The 20,080-nt window shown below is 35.1% G+C and overlaps 1 long non-coding RNA gene across 3 annotated transcripts in view; it reads left to right on the top strand.

Annotated features, from left to right (window-relative positions):
* Positions 1–20,080, top strand: part of LOC116150225 (uncharacterized) — a 450,186-nt gene that overhangs the window by 188,927 nt on the left and 241,179 nt on the right. For all 3 annotated transcript variants that reach the window (XR_010378073.1, XR_010378074.1, XR_004133939.2), the window contains one exon: positions 7,626–7,759. This is a non-coding gene — a long non-coding RNA (uncharacterized LOC116150225). The remainder of the gene's footprint in view (positions 1–7,625; positions 7,760–20,080) is intronic.

The raw sequence follows: 20,080 nt of genomic DNA, 5'->3' as shown, positions 1-20,080 counted from the left end.
CTGGAACCCCAGGGCAGACATGTTTGAAAACATTCTTGATATTTGCTCAGTCACTTGCCAAGTTTATCTTTTACTGTTATTGGATTTTATAAATGTAAGGCAGGTGTCATTCTGCATAACTGCTGACCTTTGGGCTCTTTTTGTTACTCTGGTAAAACGAGTAAAGGAAAATTCTATGAGCAGCCAGGGTGGGGCATATCTTACAAAATTGAACTGTAGGTAACCATGTTGGAGTTATAGAAATGATGTCATAGTATAGTAATCTCTTACATTATAGTATGAAATACTCTACTGACTCAAATGATGAGTCAACCTGGAGCTTTTCTTACCTCTAATTAGAAAACTGTCTACCTATTGTGATTTTAAGAATGCTGAAAAAAAAAAAAAAAGAATGCTACAAAGGACTTCCTTCCCAGCAATATAGTTTCCTATTTTTTGGTATATATTGGTAGACAACTTATTCCAGAATGAGAGGTGACATTTAAGGTATAAATGCCCCTAGGTAAGTCATTTTATACTTAATATGCCCTGAGGTGAGACATTATATACTTAATACATGGTACTGTAATTACCTTTGCCCACCAAAAAAAAAAAAAGAAAAATACATTGTGCTGTATAAATGCATTGTAAAAGCAAACTTTGTTGATGGAGATTGGTGGGAAGCATAAATCACTTGAAGGATAAATCTATTCCCCTACCAAGATCTTAGGTTCTTCTTCCTTCATCACTGTAAAAAAATAATAATTCAGTAAATATTTACATGAATAAATAACTTAAGCATCAAGGTTGTAGTTTGTGTCCTAATTATAAGACATTGCCAACGTGCTCATTAAATTTCTTATTTCCCAGAGAAGAGCAATACCTTAAGCTAGCAGTCCTGTATTTCCCACTGAGAAAAGAAGGGAAGGAAACTTGATGGAAAAGTCTTTTGATAGGTGAGGGTACTCGGGGTGGAGGAGATAGTTCTCTATTCAGTTTTGTCTCCTTTTCCCTTTTACTGAGGCCAAAACCCAATGGTTATTAAAGTGAGTTTTCAGACTTTCTCTTCTTAAATTTTCCCTTTCTTCACTCTGAATATTCTTTTTTCTGTTACCTGGGAAGGAATTTACCTTCTACTTTGTCCTTTTTCAAGGAAAAGAATGAGGAAAACGTACTGATATGTGGAGATGTTTAAGAGCCCAAACTTTAAAAGTCAAACTTGATTTGGACTCCTGACTGTACCATTTGCTAAAAGCATGACCTTGGGCAACTTATTAATTAGTTGGAACCTTATTTTCCTCTTCCATAAAAGAGATGTATCAAATGGGAGAACTTACAGCCGTATGTAACAAAACTCCCAGCTATCAATGGACTTATTTTCCCCACCCATATAGAAGTTCAGTGGTAAGCAGCTGCTAATTTTGGTGCAGGATCTTGATGAATTCAAGGCCAGTTTTTCTACCATTCTCTAGACCATTCCTGAATTCTTTTACCTCAGGGTAGCAAATTGATTGCAGCAACTCCAGACATTTCATTGTATTCAAGGCAGGAAGAAGACGGAAGGGGCGGCAACAGTCATTGCTGTCTTTCTTTTTTTATGTCTTATCAGAAAAGCCAAATCTTCTCTAAGAACTCAGATTTCTACTTATGCCTCTTTGGAAAGCAGTGTGTCACATGGCTACCCCTACCTAAGGAGTTTGGGAAAATAAGTATTTAGCTCTCCCAATGGAATATCAAAATTTGATGAGTTGGTCAAACATTTATGTTACAAAGGAGAATAATAGAATCTACCTCACAGGTTAGATAAAGATTAAATTAGATAATATTATGTAAAGTGCTAATTCTGTGTCTATTGTATAGGAAGTCCTTAATAAAAGGCAGCTATAGTTACCACTGTAATGTCTTACATTGTTATTACCATTACCAAAAAAGGTAATACAAACCCTTAATAGCATCTCATCTAAAAAAAATCCGAAGTCACATATCCTTCTATGTCACAGGCTCGTTCATTTTTCTGTCCAAACTCATTTCTGGCCATATTTTCACACTTGATACAGTAATAACTAACTGCATTAGTAAAAGCTAACTTCTTACAGTTTTTCCCATACAAACCATTCTGCTTCCCCTTTGCTCATATCCATCCAGATCCCTCCTGTGCCCTGTCCATTCTTATTGACTTATCTAGCTCCAACTCATCCTTTAAACCTGAATAGGCTTCAGCTCCATTGCAACTCCCAGTCCAACCCCAGGCAGAATTAGTGGTCCTCTTCAGTGCTCCCCAGGCCCCTGGTTGCATCACTATCATAGACTTCAAGAGGGTATAGGAATTTTCTCTTTACCTGTTAGCCTCCTGGGCTAAACTCTGAATTTCTTGAGGTCTAGACCAGCTTTCCTTCTTGTCTTGGTGTTGCCTAAATAGTTGGCATCAGTACATGTTTGTTAAACACAACTGAGGAGTCACGTTGTATCTTCCTGAATATTCACTGCACTCTGCCCAAAACACTGTAAGCATCTCTCTCATCTCTCCCTTTTTCTTCTCCTCTCTCAGGGAGTAATGGTCATCTTTTCAAGAAATAATAACTGGATCATGACATATTTCTTGGTGTTTTTTAGAAAGTAAACATTTACTTGGATAGCTTGAGCTCCTGTTGATTCTGACAGCCAGTAGCGAGGAGTTAAAAATGGAACTACGTAAACTAGCTAGAGAAAGAATCTCTGTTCTTTGGGTTTTCTGATAGTTCAATTGCCACGGAAACAGCCTTCTCCTATGTTAGTTCATTAAGATTTTTTTTCCTTAAATAATTTGGAGGACAGCTATGTTCCATAGTAGACTACTTCATAGAAAAGATCGTATTTGACATCCCCTTCCTTATGCTAAAATCTGCACCAAACAGACAAGCAGCGTATCTTCAGCATCACACACTCCATTTTAAGACTGAATTATTATAGCAAGTAACTCATTTGATTAAAAAAAAAGACTTCTTGCTGGAGTATGTATATGAAATAAAAACAGGAATACATTTTCTAAGTCAAAACCATTTTAATAGATCTTGTTTAATCTATGCAGTTAGATTACAGTCTTAATCATATTTATATCACATTTTCTTAAACGGGAAAAATCAGCTTTCCATGGTATTATCTAGGGAAGTGAATTCCCTGTCCCCTGGGAATATATGAGATAAAATACAGATAGGATAAATCTTTTTATATATGACTGAAGTTATATTTTCAGCTAGTTTAGGGTGACTTTTAACCCTGAAATAGGGAGCGTCACAGACAAGAGTGTTTTAAAAGTTCTCATCTGATATTGATTAAAGCAGGTTGGCCATAGTGGATTCACTCAAATTGCAAATTTTATTTCTATTTATTTATTTATTTCTATGAAGAAAGCACTTGAATATTATGGTGTATGCCTGAGTTTTCTACCAAAGGAATTAGAAAAATTTATCCCTCTCATTTTGTGAGACAGTGATCAGTGACAACTCGATTATAATTGATTTAAAATGTTAATGTTTGACTTTATAGAAGTTCAGCCTACCATGGAGAAACCTGCAAATTTGGTAAAGTGGGCCTCCCTTTCATATTTTCCATAGATTGAATAATTAAGGTCTGGTAATTTCTTTATTAAAAATTGGTTTTAGGAAAGGATCTGAGACCCATTCAACAAACTGAAGCCCAGATGATTGCTAATAGCTAGAAAATTTTCACTTGAAAAAGAATCAACATCTTGAATTTAAACTGAAGTGATCTCCCTTAACTATAGTTGACAATCATGCCTCTACATTTGTGATATATTAGAAATTATTCATCATTCTAAATTCACACCAAAGGAAGTTTGAATTCTTATGGAAATGTGGCAGCCTTAGGTCAATAATGCTTCTCTAGGCAAGAGATGGATTATTAAGAAAAAGAAGCTTTAAGTTTAATGAAAACAACTTTGCCTATTTTGGTAAATCAACCTATGGCGACACCTTATAATGTTCAGAGCTGAAATTCAACACCAGAGGAGAAAACACAGTATATCTATCAAGGACCAGAGGTTGTAGAGTTGAAACAGCTTTCTATACATTAGACTTGGAAAAAACAAATCGTGTGAAACAACAGAGAGATCCTGTGGATGTTACTGTGTCTACGTTGTTAGTAGCTTTTCTACTGAGCTTTACTGATACCTCAGCTAGTATTTGGAACACACTTCAAATCATTAGGAAAGAAATGCCAATCAATTAATAAATCAATTTAATAACAATTGCTAAAACAGTGATTTTTTTTCTAGCTTTACTGAAATATAATTGACATATTATATAGAAAACATTGATTTAATTGTTTCAAACAAGTGTCATTCTTTCAGCATTCAAAAAGCATTGGTTTTGTATTTACTAGAGGCCAGGTACTCTGTTATTTTTTTTTTTTTAACATTTTTTAAATTGAGTTATAGTCAGTTTACAATGTATCAATTTCCAGTGTAGAGCACAATTTTTCAGTTGTACATGAACATACATATATTCATTGTCAATTTTTTTTCACTGTGAGCTACCAAAAGATCTTGTATATATTTCCCTGTGCTATATAGTATAATCTTGTTTATTTTACATATGCCTGGTACTCTGTTAAATGTTAGGCAACAAACGTGAATAAGACTTACAGGACTGATAGTTTGGGAGAGGAAACAGAAAAGAAAGTAATTGCAGTAAGATGGAGTGATAGAGGGTTGCCCAGCAGACTAAAGACCAAGTTTCATTTCACACAGAATATTCAGTCCAGGAGGAGGTATTTCTTTGTAAGATATCTTATCTACAGAAAACAGCCAATAATTATTTATAAATGCTTGTGATATTGGAGCTAAGCACTGGTTGAAATTGTTATTCTTTCTTTTCTATTCTTTCTTATACTTCCAGGCTAAAAATAAAAATTGCTTTGGGGGATATGAAATGTATATAAAAGTACTTTATAATTTATAAAGCATGTTGCAAATATATGGCAAAATCAGTGTTTGCAGATACGTGTTACACCTTGGAATACAACAGTGCTAGACAGATTTGGTAAGACTTTGACCCTTTTTTCTGGAGGTGGACAATAGGGACCAAATTTAATAAACACAATCAGGCAAGAGAATATATTTATGTAGTTTTAAATATAAGCACACTTCTAGGAAACTTCTGCCTTCTGAATTCTTATTTTCTGGCATCATAGCCAGTGTGCTTGTTTTTCTTCAGGAAGAGGACTATTTCATCTCATCAATACCCAGCTTTTAATAAGCTAGTTAATTAAGTAGAAATATTGGTTCTCAAGTAATACATTTTATTTATCATCTCAGAATTTATATTTTTTAATGAGTGTTGTTCTTTTAAGATAGTAATTTTTAAAGATTATACCCTTATTCCACTGCTGAAAATTTGCAAAATCATCTTTTAAACTGTATTTTAGACATCTTTTTGAAAATTTTTATTTTAAAATGACATTCAATATGTTTCTAGTGGCAAAAAGATACAAATTCATCATAGGATATTTGAAATTTTGATAAACAAAATAAGAAAATTTGTACCATATATATTCCAATCTCCTAGAAATTATAACTTTTAACAGTTTAGTTTGTACTCCTCTACTTTTTAAGAGAAAGATACTCTTTAAAAAAAGGGTTATACTATAATATTGTTTTGAAATTTACCCCCTTCAAAAATGTGGTGTGAATCTTTTTCCATCTTTGAAATTCATTATATAGATATAATATATCTTATCTAATCAATTCTCTACTATTGGACACATGTTGTTTCTCCTTTTTTCTATTAAAAAGAGCACTGTGGTAAACATGCTTATAACTAAAATTTTGTTCCCATTTGGAATTGTTTCTTTAAATTAACCTTAAAGTAAAATTAGGTAAACAAAAAGGATGCATATAGACTATCCCTTGGTAGCACATGCCTAATTCCCTAGACCCTTGCTAAATCTAAACATTATTTGTAAATCCTATTAATTTAGGAAGTAAAAAATACTATTTCATTCTCAGGAGCATTTTCTTTTTATTACTAATGTAACCCATTATAACTCCTTCTATAAAATGACCAGTATATATATATATATATATATGTATATACTGGTCATTTTATTTGTTTCATCAGTTGCCTATTAGCATCCTTACTCATGTTTCTGTTGATGTGTTCTTTTTTTTTTCTTTATAGAAAGATTTTATATGTCAAGGCTAGTAGACAAAAAATACAAAATATACATGATTTACAAAGAATCCATAGTATACAAAGTATACATGTTTAAATTACATTATCTATTTTTTATCTTTTTATATTTATGTCATATTTTAATGTAAAATATAATTTTTAAGTAATTATTGTTATCTTGTTATTTTAATTATTCTCAAACATTTCTTTGGATCCTTGAAATAGATTTCATGTTGAAGGAAACAGCAAAAAGTATTTGATACTGATATTCAGAGTAAGATCAATAATGTAGTTGGGCAACGCCATTTGGAATTTTTAAAATTAAGTCACAGTGAATCATTGAGATAGCTGCTTGTAGGGCTAACCAAGTGATTTTTTTAAATTAATTACTTATTGATATGTTGCAATATATATTAAGCCTATCATATGATTAAGACTCACATAAGCCCTGTGAAGTATTTAAAGAAACTATAATGGTTACTTGTGTTAAGGATCCTAACACATGCTTCTGTTTCATATTTATCTAGGACCTTGATCATGTGATCTTGCTGTGAGGGTTCCAGATTGGAGCCTCTCTTGGATTCTGTTATTGTTGACACTACTGGATCTAGGCTGCTCATTACTACTTCTCATTGAACTGTCCTTTCTTTCTCAAACACTCCCATTTGTAGATATTTGGGGCTGGGTGTAGGTAGTGAGGCTTCCCTGTTTCTTCTCTATCCTGGCCCAATTTATTAAATAACTTCAAGATTTTCCCCTTCATGTTCCCTGGATAGAGCCCCACTGCCCTATCTTGGCAGATACGCACACTAAATTTATTGCCTTTAAATCACAAAATTCATAGTTATATATTCACTGTTTAGATACCAATTTTGTTCACAGTTACAGAACTCTCTGCTGATAACTTTCTTTGTGGACTTAATCTAATATTAACTTTCCTTTCCCAGGAGTAGCACCAACTTAATGCCTCCTGACATTTAAAAATTCATGTACTTTAAACTTCATCATGTATTTCTTGTTGAGCCTTAAGACATTAGCTAGTCACTTTTATGTCTAGGTATATGGCAGGCTTCTTAGCCATTTAAGTAAATAGAATAAAGCAAACTCCTTCTATAAAATGAGCAGAGCAATGTGATAACTGATAATAGATATAAAAGGAATAAGGTAGGTTGGAATAATCGTGGAAAGCTTCAAAAAGAGAACAATCTTGAGATACACTTTGCAGTATCTTGTATCCTTTGCTCACAATTTTTCCTTCCTTCCTTTTCCTTGCCATGAGTCCTGCCCTAGTATATGACAGGACTACACTTAAATTTCCTATTGATGTTAGGGTTGATCATATGACTTGCTTTCACAATGAAATGTGGGTGGAAGTGATTGAGTGCTAGTTCTGAACTAGGTCTTAAGAAAAATCATGTATTTTTTTTTTTTTTTTTTTTTTTACTCTCTTTGTGCTTCTGCCATTGCCATGAAAAGAGAATTCTCCAGTTCACTGACTGCTCCAGAATAAGTCATTTAGGACAGACCTGAACTACCTGACATTTTGAGGACAAACCCAGCTAAGCACAGCAGAAATCAGCTAACCCTCAACTGATCTACAGACTTGACTTGTGAGTAGGAAAAATCAATGTTTGTTGTTATAAGCCACTGATTGAGGTGGGTGAGTATTTGTTACTCAACATTGCAGAAATATCTGACTAATGTATATTGGTGAGAAATGGTTAAGTCATGAACAAGTAGCATCTTTCTGTGTCCACTCTCACTGCCTTGTTCAGGCTTTCATCCTACTCCCTGAATTGTTTTTAAAGAATTCCATTTTTCCCCATCTGTATTAGTTAGGGTCACCCAATAGCTGTTACAAATTGACCCAAAATTTATAGTGTTTCAAACACAATACAAGTGTTACACAATACAAGCTAACTTCTTGCTCACATTACTACACTATTGTAAATAAGGGGTAGGGATCCCCTTCCATACAGCCATTCTGGAGCCCAGACTGATGGAGGCTTTTCTGTGTTTTTACAAATATCTTTCAACATGGCTCTGTGGTCCATCTTCATTCCAGCCAGCTAGGGGAAAAAAGAGTATGGAAGAGAGTGAAATCTGTTTTTAATAGACTTAGCCTAGTGGTTGTCCTCATCATTTTTGCTCAACATCCTCTTTGTTTGAACTCAATCATATGGTGACATCTAGATCTAAGAAAGCATAGAAAATGTAGGTTTAGCTGCAGGAACAGGAAAAAATAAGAACATTGATTATGGTGAGCAGCTTACAATCTCTACTACACCATCACTTGTTTAACATGCTTTAATCTAGAGTTATTAGTCCTAAAATTCCAATATGATATTATCTATCTGCTTAAAATCTATGGTCCTGGTTGCCTACAAATTCAACATCAAATTTAGCACTGTGGCTAGAGAACATTTTGTTTTTTCCAATCTCTGGAAACATTGTAGAGACTACAGCCTCTACCCAGAACCTTCCTTCTCCTGCCTCTGCATGTCAAGAGTCCATAAATCCTTTATCCTAGCTCCAATGTCTCCTCTGCTGTGGAGTCTTACCTACCCTTATTCCACTGCCCCATCTTCCCAGAATTCACTGTTCTTCTTGTAGAATTCTGTTCATATCTCTATTATAGTACTTATTACATTGTTTAATATTGTTATTCAGGTATCTAGTTCCTCAGAATACTTAGTCATCTTTGAATTCTTGGTGTAGTACCTAACATGAAGCTTGAAACACCGTTTCTTTCTTGAAAAGCTGTCCAAGAAATGAGGAGGCTCTCAGTTTATGACCAAAGGTTTAGTAACAAGTCTGAAACACAGAGCACTCTCATGAAGGAAGTCTTCAGGATAACTTTAATTCTTTCCCCCAAAGTGCTATCATTGAAGGGGAAAAACATTTTTGGAGCTGTTTTAATATGCTACTTTCTAACAGGTTCTTAAATTACACTTTTTGTGAAGAGAAAGCTGAAGGGGAGAGGACACTGAGTGAAAGGAAAATACTGAGCCAGAAACTAAAGACATTCCAGAAATGTTATGAGAGTTAAAATGTATAACTTCTCCCCTCACTTTCTGGGTTTCATGCATTTAATATAGCTTGACCTACTGAACTCATCTTGGGTTTCCCTATGGAGGCTGTCTCTTTCAGGGCAAAGTATCTGTCTAATGAAGCAGATAAAGAAATAATCATATATACCTACCAGTTCAACAGATGTTTGTGAATTAATAAAATAATCCAGGACCTAAGTTTTCTAGTGCAATAGATAATAACAAACAGCACCATGAATCTATGCACTGAAGACCACTTTGAATGTATGGCCAATAACTCAGCTGTCTTTCTTATCATTTTGGCCTTGATGCTGAAGCTGACCAGAGACAGCTGAGTAAAATATCCTCATTAGACCCTACAGAGCAATGAGGGTACATCCTCCAGAGAATTAGTCAGTAGAGACATAGACAAGTAGCTAACTGGAATAGTAGTTGGCCAGAATATTACTTAAGGTAGCTCTAGCTGCTATGTACAAATAAATCTCCAAATCTCAATGGTTTAATAAAAAAGAGTATTTTCCCCTTATGTTGGGCAGTTCACTTAAAAATGGTGATTGAGGGATGATGGTTTCCTGGTTTCCTTTCAATGGTTTCTCCCATCTTGTGACTCTAGAAAATTCAACATAGGACTGCCAAGATTGCCCGGGTGGTTGCCTCTATCCCAGACAGTGAGAAAAGGAAAAGAGCACAGAGAATCTTGTATGGGAGATTTTTATGGGCCAGGTCTGGAAAAAGTACATATTCCTTCTGTGTCCATTCCTTTGGCTACCACAAGACCATACCTAACTTCAAGGAAAGCTAGAAAATGTAGTCAAGCTATTGTAAGGGAGAAGGAGAGAGGTATGGTAGACAATGCCACAATCCATTGATAAAATAAACATGATTAAAAAAGAGAATAAGAAAAATTTATAACCAATCCTCGTTTTTTGTAGATTCCATATTTAAGAATTCACCTGCTTTCTAAAATTTGTTTGTAACCCCAAAATCAAAACTCCCAGTGCTTTCACAGGCATTTGTGGACATCCACAGGGTAGCCAAAACATTTGAGTCATTCAACTGCACACATTCCCAGTGGATGTTAAACAAAGCAATGCTCGCCTTCCTGTTTTTGCTCTCAAACTACAAACAAGTGTCCTTTTCACAGGCTCTTTAGTACCACACTTTTTGCACTTTTGTGCTTTTTGTTGATGATTTCACTACTGAAAATAGCCACAGAGCATAATCCCAAAGTGCTGTGTAGTGTCCCTAAGCACAAGAAGTCTGTGCTGTGCCTTATGGAGAAAATACATGTGTTTCTTTAGGCATAAATTACACTGCTATTGGCTGTGAGTTCAGTGTTAATGAATCAACAATATATATTAAATAAGATATTGTTAAACAGAAACTCATGTAAAACAAAGTTGTGTATTGGTTGGTTGACGAAAATGTGGCCAGAGGCTGACAAGAACCTAACCCTGTATTTTCCCTAGGAGCAGTGGTTCAGTATTCGCTAATTCAGTGTTTGTAATAATTTTATAGGACATAAATACCATAAATGACAGTAACCAGCTCTGTGTGTGTATAATTTTAATTTTCATATATATATATATATAGTTTACGTATTGTGTCAGCCACTGCCACTGCCTGTTGACTGTTCCAAAAGGCATTCCCTACTTCCCTCTGATGTACACTAACAAAACTCTGATTGTGTTCAGACATCAGGCAAAGTACCTTGATTTCGGGTAATCTTAGCCAGCATCTAGAATAGGTTTCACTTAGCACACAGTTGTAGCTGATAAAATATAAAGGGTCTGTTTTGCACTACTTCCCATCTGAAAAATATGCCTCCTATATGGTATGTGATACCTTGAGGTGCTCTAGCCTTCTTGCAACCATGAGGTAAAGGCCAAGAAAACTCCCCAAATGTTAACATAATTGAGCTGCTAAATCAATGACAGCAACTCTCTACCTCCAGACTTTTTATTTGTGTGCAAAATAAACCTCTATTTTTCAAACTATTGTCAGTTACATTTTTCCTTACTTACACAAGTGCTTACAGCCAAAAGCATTGCTACTTATTCACATAATACTTAATGCATTCAACAAATATTTGCTAAAAATTTACCGTATACAAGTATTATTAAAATAGTGGATATTCAGCAATAAACAATACAGATAAATTCATGCTCACATGGAGCTTATATTCAATGGGAAAAGATAGACTAAAAAAAGGAATAAATTTTTAAGTGCAGCTTTCAACTGGTTTGAAAGAAACCTGTCAGATCCTTAGTAAATTCACAATTCAGTCCCAACTGGTGGGAGCAGGAGAATGTGGGATACCAGAGAATGGTCTGTTGACTGGAGGTACACCAAAGGCCTTGTATATGAGCATGTTACATGCAGCAAATGAAGAACATGATTAATAAGAAGTCCACTCAGTGAAGATCAGTTAAAGGAGCCTTGTTGTACCTGAAATTCCCAGAGAAGGAAACAGCCACCTCATGAAGGGGTAAAAGTAAGATGTTAAACTGAGTTTTAAAGAGTATGAATAGGCTCCTGGGCTTATATCCAGAGGGAATTCTAATTCAAAAAGACTCATGTATCCCAGTGTCCATAGCAGCACAATATACAATAGCCAAGACATGGAAACAACCTAAATGTCCATTGACAGATGGCTGTATAATGTTGTGGTATATTTATACAATGGAATACTACTCGGCCATAAAAAAGTAACATAATGCCATTTGCAACAACATGGATGGACCTAGAGATCATCAGTCTAAGTGAAGTAAGCTAGAAAGAGAAAGAAAAATACCATATGATGTCACTCATATGTGGAATCTAAAAAAAGAAAAAAAGAGGACACTAATGGACTCATCTACAAAACAAAAACAGACTCACAGACATAGTAAACAATCTTATGGTTACTGGGAAAAAGGGGATGGGAAGGGATAAATTTGGGAGTTTGAGATTTGCAAATGTTAGCCACTATATATAAAAATGGAATAAAGAACAAATTTCTTCTGTATAGCACAGGGAGCTATATTCAGTATCTTGTAATAACCTTTAATGAAAAAGAAAATGAAAATGAGTGTATGTATGTATATGCATGACTGGGACATTGTGCTGTATGCCAGAAATTGACACATTGTAACTTCAGTTTAAAAAATTATTTTAAAAAAAAGTGAATAGGAGTTCACCAAGTATAGAAAGGAATGAAGAGCTTTCCAGAGAGAACAGGATATGTAAAGACACAGAATTGTAATGTAACAGGTGGTGGTCAGTGAGCACTTCTATTTGGCTGAAGCCTTCTTTTTACTAAGAAGTGAAAAGAAATGAGGCTAGAACATTAGGTTGAGACACATGTTAAAAAAAACTTTACATATCATATCGAGGGTTTTGAATTTGTCCTTTGAACTCCAATACAATGTTGAATAGAAGTGGAGGAAGCAGACGTCCTTGCCTTGGTTCTAATCTTAGGGGGAGGCATCAGTTTTTACCATTTAGTGTGATGTTTGCTATGGGTTTTTCATAGGTGTCCTTTATCATGATAAAGAAATTCTTTTATATTCCTAGCTTATGAGTTTTTCATCCTACGGGAGTATTGAATTTTGTTAAGTGCTTTTTCTACATCTATTGAGATGATCATCCAGTTGTAGTCCTTTATTCTATTGATCTGGTGTATTGCATTCATTGATCTTTGGATGTTTAGCGAACATTTCTGAGATAAATCCTACTTTATTATGGTATATAATCCTTTTCATAACTTACTGCATTCGGTATGGTAGTATTTTGTTTAGGATTTTTGCATTTTGTTTAGGATTATTCATAAGTGATATTAAAGTCAGTAGTTTATAAAGGCGTGATATTTATAGCAATACAAAGATCAGTAGTTATCTTGTGAGGTCTTTTTTTTAGATTTGGTATGAAGGTAATAACGCTCTCATAGAATGAGTTGGGGAGTGTTCCTCCTCTTTCTGATATTTGGATGAATTTGTGAAAAAATTGTTCTTAATTCATCTTTAACTGTTTGGTAGTATTCACCAGTGAAGTTATCTGGGCCTAGGCATTTCTTTAAGGTAGGTTTTTATAATACTAATTCAATTTCTTTACGTGTTCTAGATCTATTTAGAATTTTCTTTTTCTTCTGGAGTCAGTTTCAGTGGTTTATTTGTAGAAATTTTTTCATTTCACCTAAGTCATCTAATTTGTTGGCATGTAGCTGTTCATAGTATTTCCTGATAGTCTTTTTTACTTCTGTAGGGTCAGTGGTAATGTCTGTTGTTTCATACCTCATTTTATAATCTAAATCTTTTCTCTTTTTTTTTTCTTTTTGGTTAGTTTAGCTAAGGATTTCTAAATTTTGTTTTCCTTACCTTTTTATTGAAGTATAGTTGATTTACAGTGTTATATTAATTTCAGGTGTACAGCATAGTGATTTGATATTTTTATAGATTAGATTCATTTTAAGTTACTATTAGTTATATTTTATTCACTGTACCATTATTTTTGTACATATCATGCTGTTTGATTACTGCAGCTTTGTAGTATAATCTGACAAGAGCTTCAGAGTTCCCTGTTCTCACAGACTACCTCTTCTACTTGGCAAAATTTCTGAGCCACTGCTCCAGGTGCTTTATCGTACTGGTATGTTAGTTTCCTAGGGTTGCCGTAATAAAGTTATCACAAACTGGGGGAACAACAGATATTTATTGTCTCACAGTTCTGAGGATCAGAAGTCTGAAATCAAAGTGTTATTAGGACCATGTTGCCTCTGAAACTTATCCCAGGGAAAGATATGTTTCAGGCCTCTCTCCTTGCTTCTGATCATCCCTTGGCTTGTGGCAGCATAACTCCAGCTTTTATATGGCATTTACCCTATGTGCATATGTGTCTCTTAAAATAGTATTCTTTTTATGAGGACATTAGTCATATTGGCTTCAGGCTCACCCTAATGACCTTATCTTAACTTGATTTCCTTTGCAAAACCCCTATTTCCAAATAAGGTCACATTCACAGATACCAGGAGTTAGGACTTCAACACATCTTTTGGGGTTACGCAAAACCCATAAAGCAAGGGAATTTAGAGAATGCAGTCTGTAGAGATTAGCATCTCAGAGTGCAAAGTGACAAGAGAAAGGTAAAGAATGGAATGGACTTGAGGGGTAGTGGGTGATGCAAATGGAGGCAAAACAGCCTAAACCCTTACCAAGGTAGTTGACTTACAGCAAGCACTGGAATCAAAGAAGTAGAGTCCAAAGATAATAACTTTGCTGTATTTACTCAAAATTGTATAGAAAATGAGTTACCATGACCAGTGCACTCAAATTTCTCTTCCCCTTGGCAAGCGTTACTTCGCTAGTGGAGCTGTATCATAGCCTATTGTCACAAGTAATTCTAATCACTAAATAAAAATGTATTTGCTTGTTTCCGTTGTTCTGAATTCAAGTACAGAAAACTGATTATAGTGGCTTTCATGTAGTTCTTCCATAGGGCAAGATATATGCTGACCACCTTATTAGAATGTTCTGGTCTAAGAAATTGTTCTTATTCTTATTATGAATTGGTATTTTGTGTACTGGTCTTTTTAAAATTTTGATTTTCCTGGGTGTGAAGAGCTGAGGACCATGTTGGCTCCTTAATCAAATTTCTACCTTGCAAGTTTGCCAGAGCAGCTAACTAGCCTACCAAAATGACACCTCTGCCTCTTCTTTACTTCACAATTATAATAATTAGATATTGCATGAGTACACAGTAAAGAACTAACATTTACTGAATACTTACTATGTGTAGTGGAATATGAGGCTGTTTTATTTAATTCTCATAATAATCTTCTGAGGGATCCTCATTTTACATCTAAGGAAACTAAAACAAAGAACAGACAACATTAGTGTCCCCTAGCTAGTGAGTTTGTAGAGCTGAGCTTTGAACACTGGTCTTTACAACTCCAGAACCTTTAACATTTCCATTATAATATGTTGCCTTTTTGACCATTGATAGTCATAGACCAATGACCAAAGAATTTTAATTATAATTTAATTTAATTTAATTTAATTTAATTTAATAGGTCTTTAATTATCACCTAATAATATTTTATATTTTGATAGGTATTGTGGGGAACATGAAAGAATTTACCAAAAATAACTCCTTGCTTCTGCAAGCTTGTAGTCTAATTTAACAAAAAGGAATTAAATAATAGTATAAGATATAATCAAGTCCCAGAATAATATTTTTGAATTATAAATGCTACTAGAAGTCAGGAATCAGTCAGGAATTAATATAGATATCTATGGCTTCATGGATATGAAGGTTGAATGTTTTGAAGTTTGCATAGTTTATACAGAGGGATGTTTCAGGCAAGAGATATACCATTAGTGAGAATGTTTGAGTGTAACATATTTAGGGAGAGAGAGAAGACAGTCCTATGTAGAGCAGAGGAGAAGCAGAATGAATGAAAATAGTGGGTCAATGAGTAGTCAGGAAAGACCTCAGACCTCAAACATCTGATTAATGTGTCTAAACTTGGTTTTTCAGGCTTTATAGAAATATTGAAGAGTATTATACAATTCCGTTTTTTTTTTTTTCAAATGACTTACCGAAAATAAGTCTGTCAGGCTATGTGGAAAGTCAGAAATCAAAGATAGGGGTTCATTACTTTGGGCCAGAAATGCCAGCCAGAAGTTAACGGTATGCATTGCCTAGCTAGGGCAGTGTTGTAGAGACCCAGAAAGCAGCACCTGCCACAGGCCGCCTTTCTGTTTCCATTTATGAGTTGGAGATACAGTGCCTCCATCCACTTTCTACATCTATGACACTAACTTGTACTAGCCATAATGAGGGTGGTAGAGAGTTTACAGATGTGTGAATTCAACGATTTTATCCCTCTTAAGCAAGCAGTTTGTTTAGTGATTTTTGGCATGGCCCTGTTGTGAAGAGCCAGGCTCTCTTTAGTACTTAAAGCATTTTGGAGGAAATGTGCCTAGGCAAATTGAATTTATGCTGTTTATGACTGCTTTGGTTTTCTTCTAAGTGTCTGGAACGTCTGCTCAGAGATTACCAATTTAAGGCCTCAAAAGGCATGCCCCAGAGACCTTGCCACTAGTGGCAGCTCTATCAACTTCCAGTTGTGAAAACAGAACAGGATTGTGTGACTATTAGAAGAACTAGTGCTATTTATATCACATAAAAATGTGGCCCAAGGTCATTATTCTTATACCAGCCTTGGTAAATTTGTTATGGCATATGGTTTTCCTCAATTGTTTTTGTTTTGTTTTGTTTTGTTTGTTTGTTTTGTTTCATTTTTGTTTTCCTGAATTGATGAAATGTCTCCTTTGGTGACACTCATTAGCAAGGGATAAAGTTCAAACTCTTAAAATTGTGTTCAGTGTTCTCTACAACTTCTCTTTTGATTTCTTTTAACTACTTACCTACAACAAGAACTCCTGCTTTGATCAAACAGCCCTAACCCAGTATTGCCCAGACTTTTAGCTTTTTTGCCAGTATGTTTTTGTTCTGCCCATCTAAAATACATCTCCACTGCCTCTCCTTACCCCCTCCTATCCCTCTACTTAAATCCTGTGTATCCTTTTAGAGGCAGTATAAATCCTGGTCCTCCATGAAGACAGTTTCATAGAGATAGGAAGTAGCCTAGTCTTTATTCTTGTGGTTGATGTTCTCAATATAGATTCTGTTTTACATTTTTTAAAATGTTTTTAGGTTTGAAACTCCTAAAGGGCAGGAACTGACTCTATAACTCTGCACATAGCCAAGAGCTCTGTGTAATTAGGAACTGAAAATCTAATGCTTTTAATAATAGTGATGTTATGAATATGAATAGAGGAGTATGATAGGGAGAGTAGTTGATTATTACTCCTAAAATTTGTTCTATAATTTATAAGGAGAAAATCATGGTGGTCTAGGTTCCACTGACAGATTTGTGTAACTGTGTAAAGTTTATGACTATTATTAGAGTTCTTATCAAGGGTGGCTGTGTGGAAGTGGAGGAGTGAGGCTAGATTAAGCTAGCTGTGATTTAGTTTGAGATTCTCAAACTAAACTATTATGATCTTTCCCTTGGCCATAGAAAACTGAGCTTCTCCAAGTAAAGATCACTTTTCCACGAATGCCTAGTCTCTCTGGAAAGCTAAGGGGGAGCCAGCAATGTGTTCCTATTTCTCTGCCTGATATTGTAGTTTCTGCCAGATGTTATAATCTATCTCAACAACTGTGCCAGCATCATGATTGCTAATATAGTACTCTTCCTGGCGATCCAGCTTTCTTTCAGCAGGAGTAGCGTGTGCTCCCACTGTCGCCAAGAGTGATAAGCAAGAGCTACATGTGCCAGTAAAAACTAGAATCCTTCAGCAGGCATTGTCTGAGTCATTGACAATGGCCTGAATACATGGTCAACCTTTACTTATTTATTATCTCTTCTACCCTCATATCCCATTTTTAGGTTTATTCAACACTTTTTGGCTATAATGATTCCAAATTGCACTATGCACAAAAAGAAGTAGACATGGCATTTTTATGAACGCAGCTGGGTGAAACAGTCTTGGCATATAAGTGTCTTACCACCTAGTGTTGTAACTGGTTTATAGGAGATGCTGTTTCTGAGATTGAAATTCTTGCAGTCTGCTCCCTATGATATACACAGATAATAAAGCCAATAAGTACCTGTGGCCTATACAGATAGCAAAGCCGATGCTTTTTTTTTTTTTAACATTTTTTATTGATTTATAATCATTTTACAATGTTGTGTCAAATTCCAGTGTTCAGCACAATTTTTCAGTTATTCATGGACATATACACACTCATTGTCACATTTTTTTCTCTGTGAGTTATAAAACCGATGCTTTTTTTTAATTTTTTACATTTTGTTGTCTTGTGGTAATATGCTATAGGGATGATAGAAATATATGCACCATTCAACTGTAAAGCACAAGGGAGTTTCGGTACTTAGTTTTGGAAAAGATTCATCAAACAGTCACCATCAACTCATCATATACTATGAAGCATCAGGCAAGGTAGCTGGAAAACACTTGACGAGGTTGGACTATACATAAATATTTGTAGCCTGCTAGGGTGTTTTCCCAATTGTAAAAATGTTAAAGAAAATATGAATAAAATGTGCACCATTTGCTTAGAGAAAGAATGCTTTATATTCTATGCCAATGTCTCTTTCTTTTACTTTCTTACTTTTTTTTCAGTATTAGGAATTGAAAATATTTGGTGCAGCATTAGAATATGATCTGGTGGCAAACTATACTTGTAAATTTGTCTAGCTTCTAATCTGTGTTAACTGTTTTCTTTACCTCTGTGCACAGGTGGCTTCTGGGTAAAGAACCTCACTTTTTACCACCCACCTTCTTGATTGGTATTGACTAAATCATAATACGGATCCTTCTAGGGGATCTTCTGTTGAGTAAAGTTATTTCCTTTACTGGATCCTTCCCAGTATGGTGTCTGTAAAACATTCTGAATTTTTTGGTTGTTATCAAAACAGTCTCCTAAGCCCACGGTCTGGATTATGATTTGGATTGGAGAGTTGCAGTTTTATAAAGATCAAATGAATGTGCATTTCTGGAAGGAAGGAACATTTTTTGTGGTCATAGCAAATGCCACTGGACATCACCAGTTTTAGACTTAGGGGCATCTGAGAATAATGTGATATTTTTCCATATTTTAGCTTCTTGCTTTTTGAAGCTAGGTTCCTTAAGTCGGTGGCATGCTGTCATACTGGAATTATCTTTTTGTTTAGGGTGGTTATGGATATACTTGGTCATACTTCAGCCCCCAGTATTTGGGAGCTCCATGAATGAGGTATGTACACTTAATCTGACCTATGTAATTAATGAAAACAAGAAATTGGATGCAGATATATTACAGTCTGCTCTCAAAGTTAGGAAGGGGACAAAGAGAGGATATGCATAAAGACAACTTACCAAGGATCAGGCTGTATCTTATTTTTCTGTTTCTGGTTTAAGAAATCCCAGGAATTTTCTTGAAAGGGATATATGGAAATTATGGGTAAAAACATGGATGATTTAGTGGTAAAATAAAGAGAAGAGAATGGAAATAAATGGGGATATAGATTAATTTGGTGATGGATCAGGAAACTTTGGTAGGAGATATGCATTGCTAATCACCTCTTATGTTATTTAGTTTGAAATAATTTTGAACTGGGAGAAAATTTACAAACTAGTACCCAAAAAACTCCTATAGTTCATCACTCAACTCTACCACATTTGCTCTTTTTCCCCTTAATCCTCCCTTGTTTATATTAAAAAAATGAAGAAGGAGACTCTCCTAGATAGCAGACAAATGCAGACATCCAAAGACATCATTAATCCTATAGTACTACTATCCAATCCGCAAACCCTATTTAGATTTCTCTGTCTGTACCAGTTGTGTCTCTATTTGCTTTCTCGTCCAGCATCCAATTCAGATCATGAGCTGCATTTAGTTGTCATTTCTCTTTAGGCTCTTAACCTCTAGCAGTTCCCCAGTCTTTCCCTGGTTTTCATGATCTTGAGTTTTAAAATAGTAAAGCCTTTCATTTGGAAGCCTGTTTTCACCCCAGGTCTGTCTGATGTTTCCTTGGAACTAGTGTCAGCTCGTGCTTTCTTGGCAGGAATACTACAGAAGTGATGCTGGGCTTGTTTAAAGGCCTGAGAACCAGGAGAGCCAGTTGTGTAAGTTCCAATCTGAGTCAAAGTCCTGATAACCAGAAATGCCAATAGCATAAAGCCTAGTCTAAGTCTGAGTCCAAAAGTGGGAGAAGATCATTGTTGTATCTCCTGGTGGAAACAATCCTCCCTTTGGAACTAAGATATCTAGGCCAGCAGAGCATAGGTCATGCAAAGAGGAGGCAAAAGTTTTGTTAATGGGTCACTAAGGTTA

The sequence above is a fragment of the Camelus dromedarius genome, chromosome 3 (genome assembly GCF_036321535.1).
Source record: "Camelus dromedarius isolate mCamDro1 chromosome 3, mCamDro1.pat, whole genome shotgun sequence".
Lineage (NCBI taxonomy): Eukaryota > Metazoa > Chordata > Mammalia > Artiodactyla > Camelidae > Camelus > Camelus dromedarius.
This window is presented reverse-complemented; position numbering and strand designations above follow the sequence as displayed.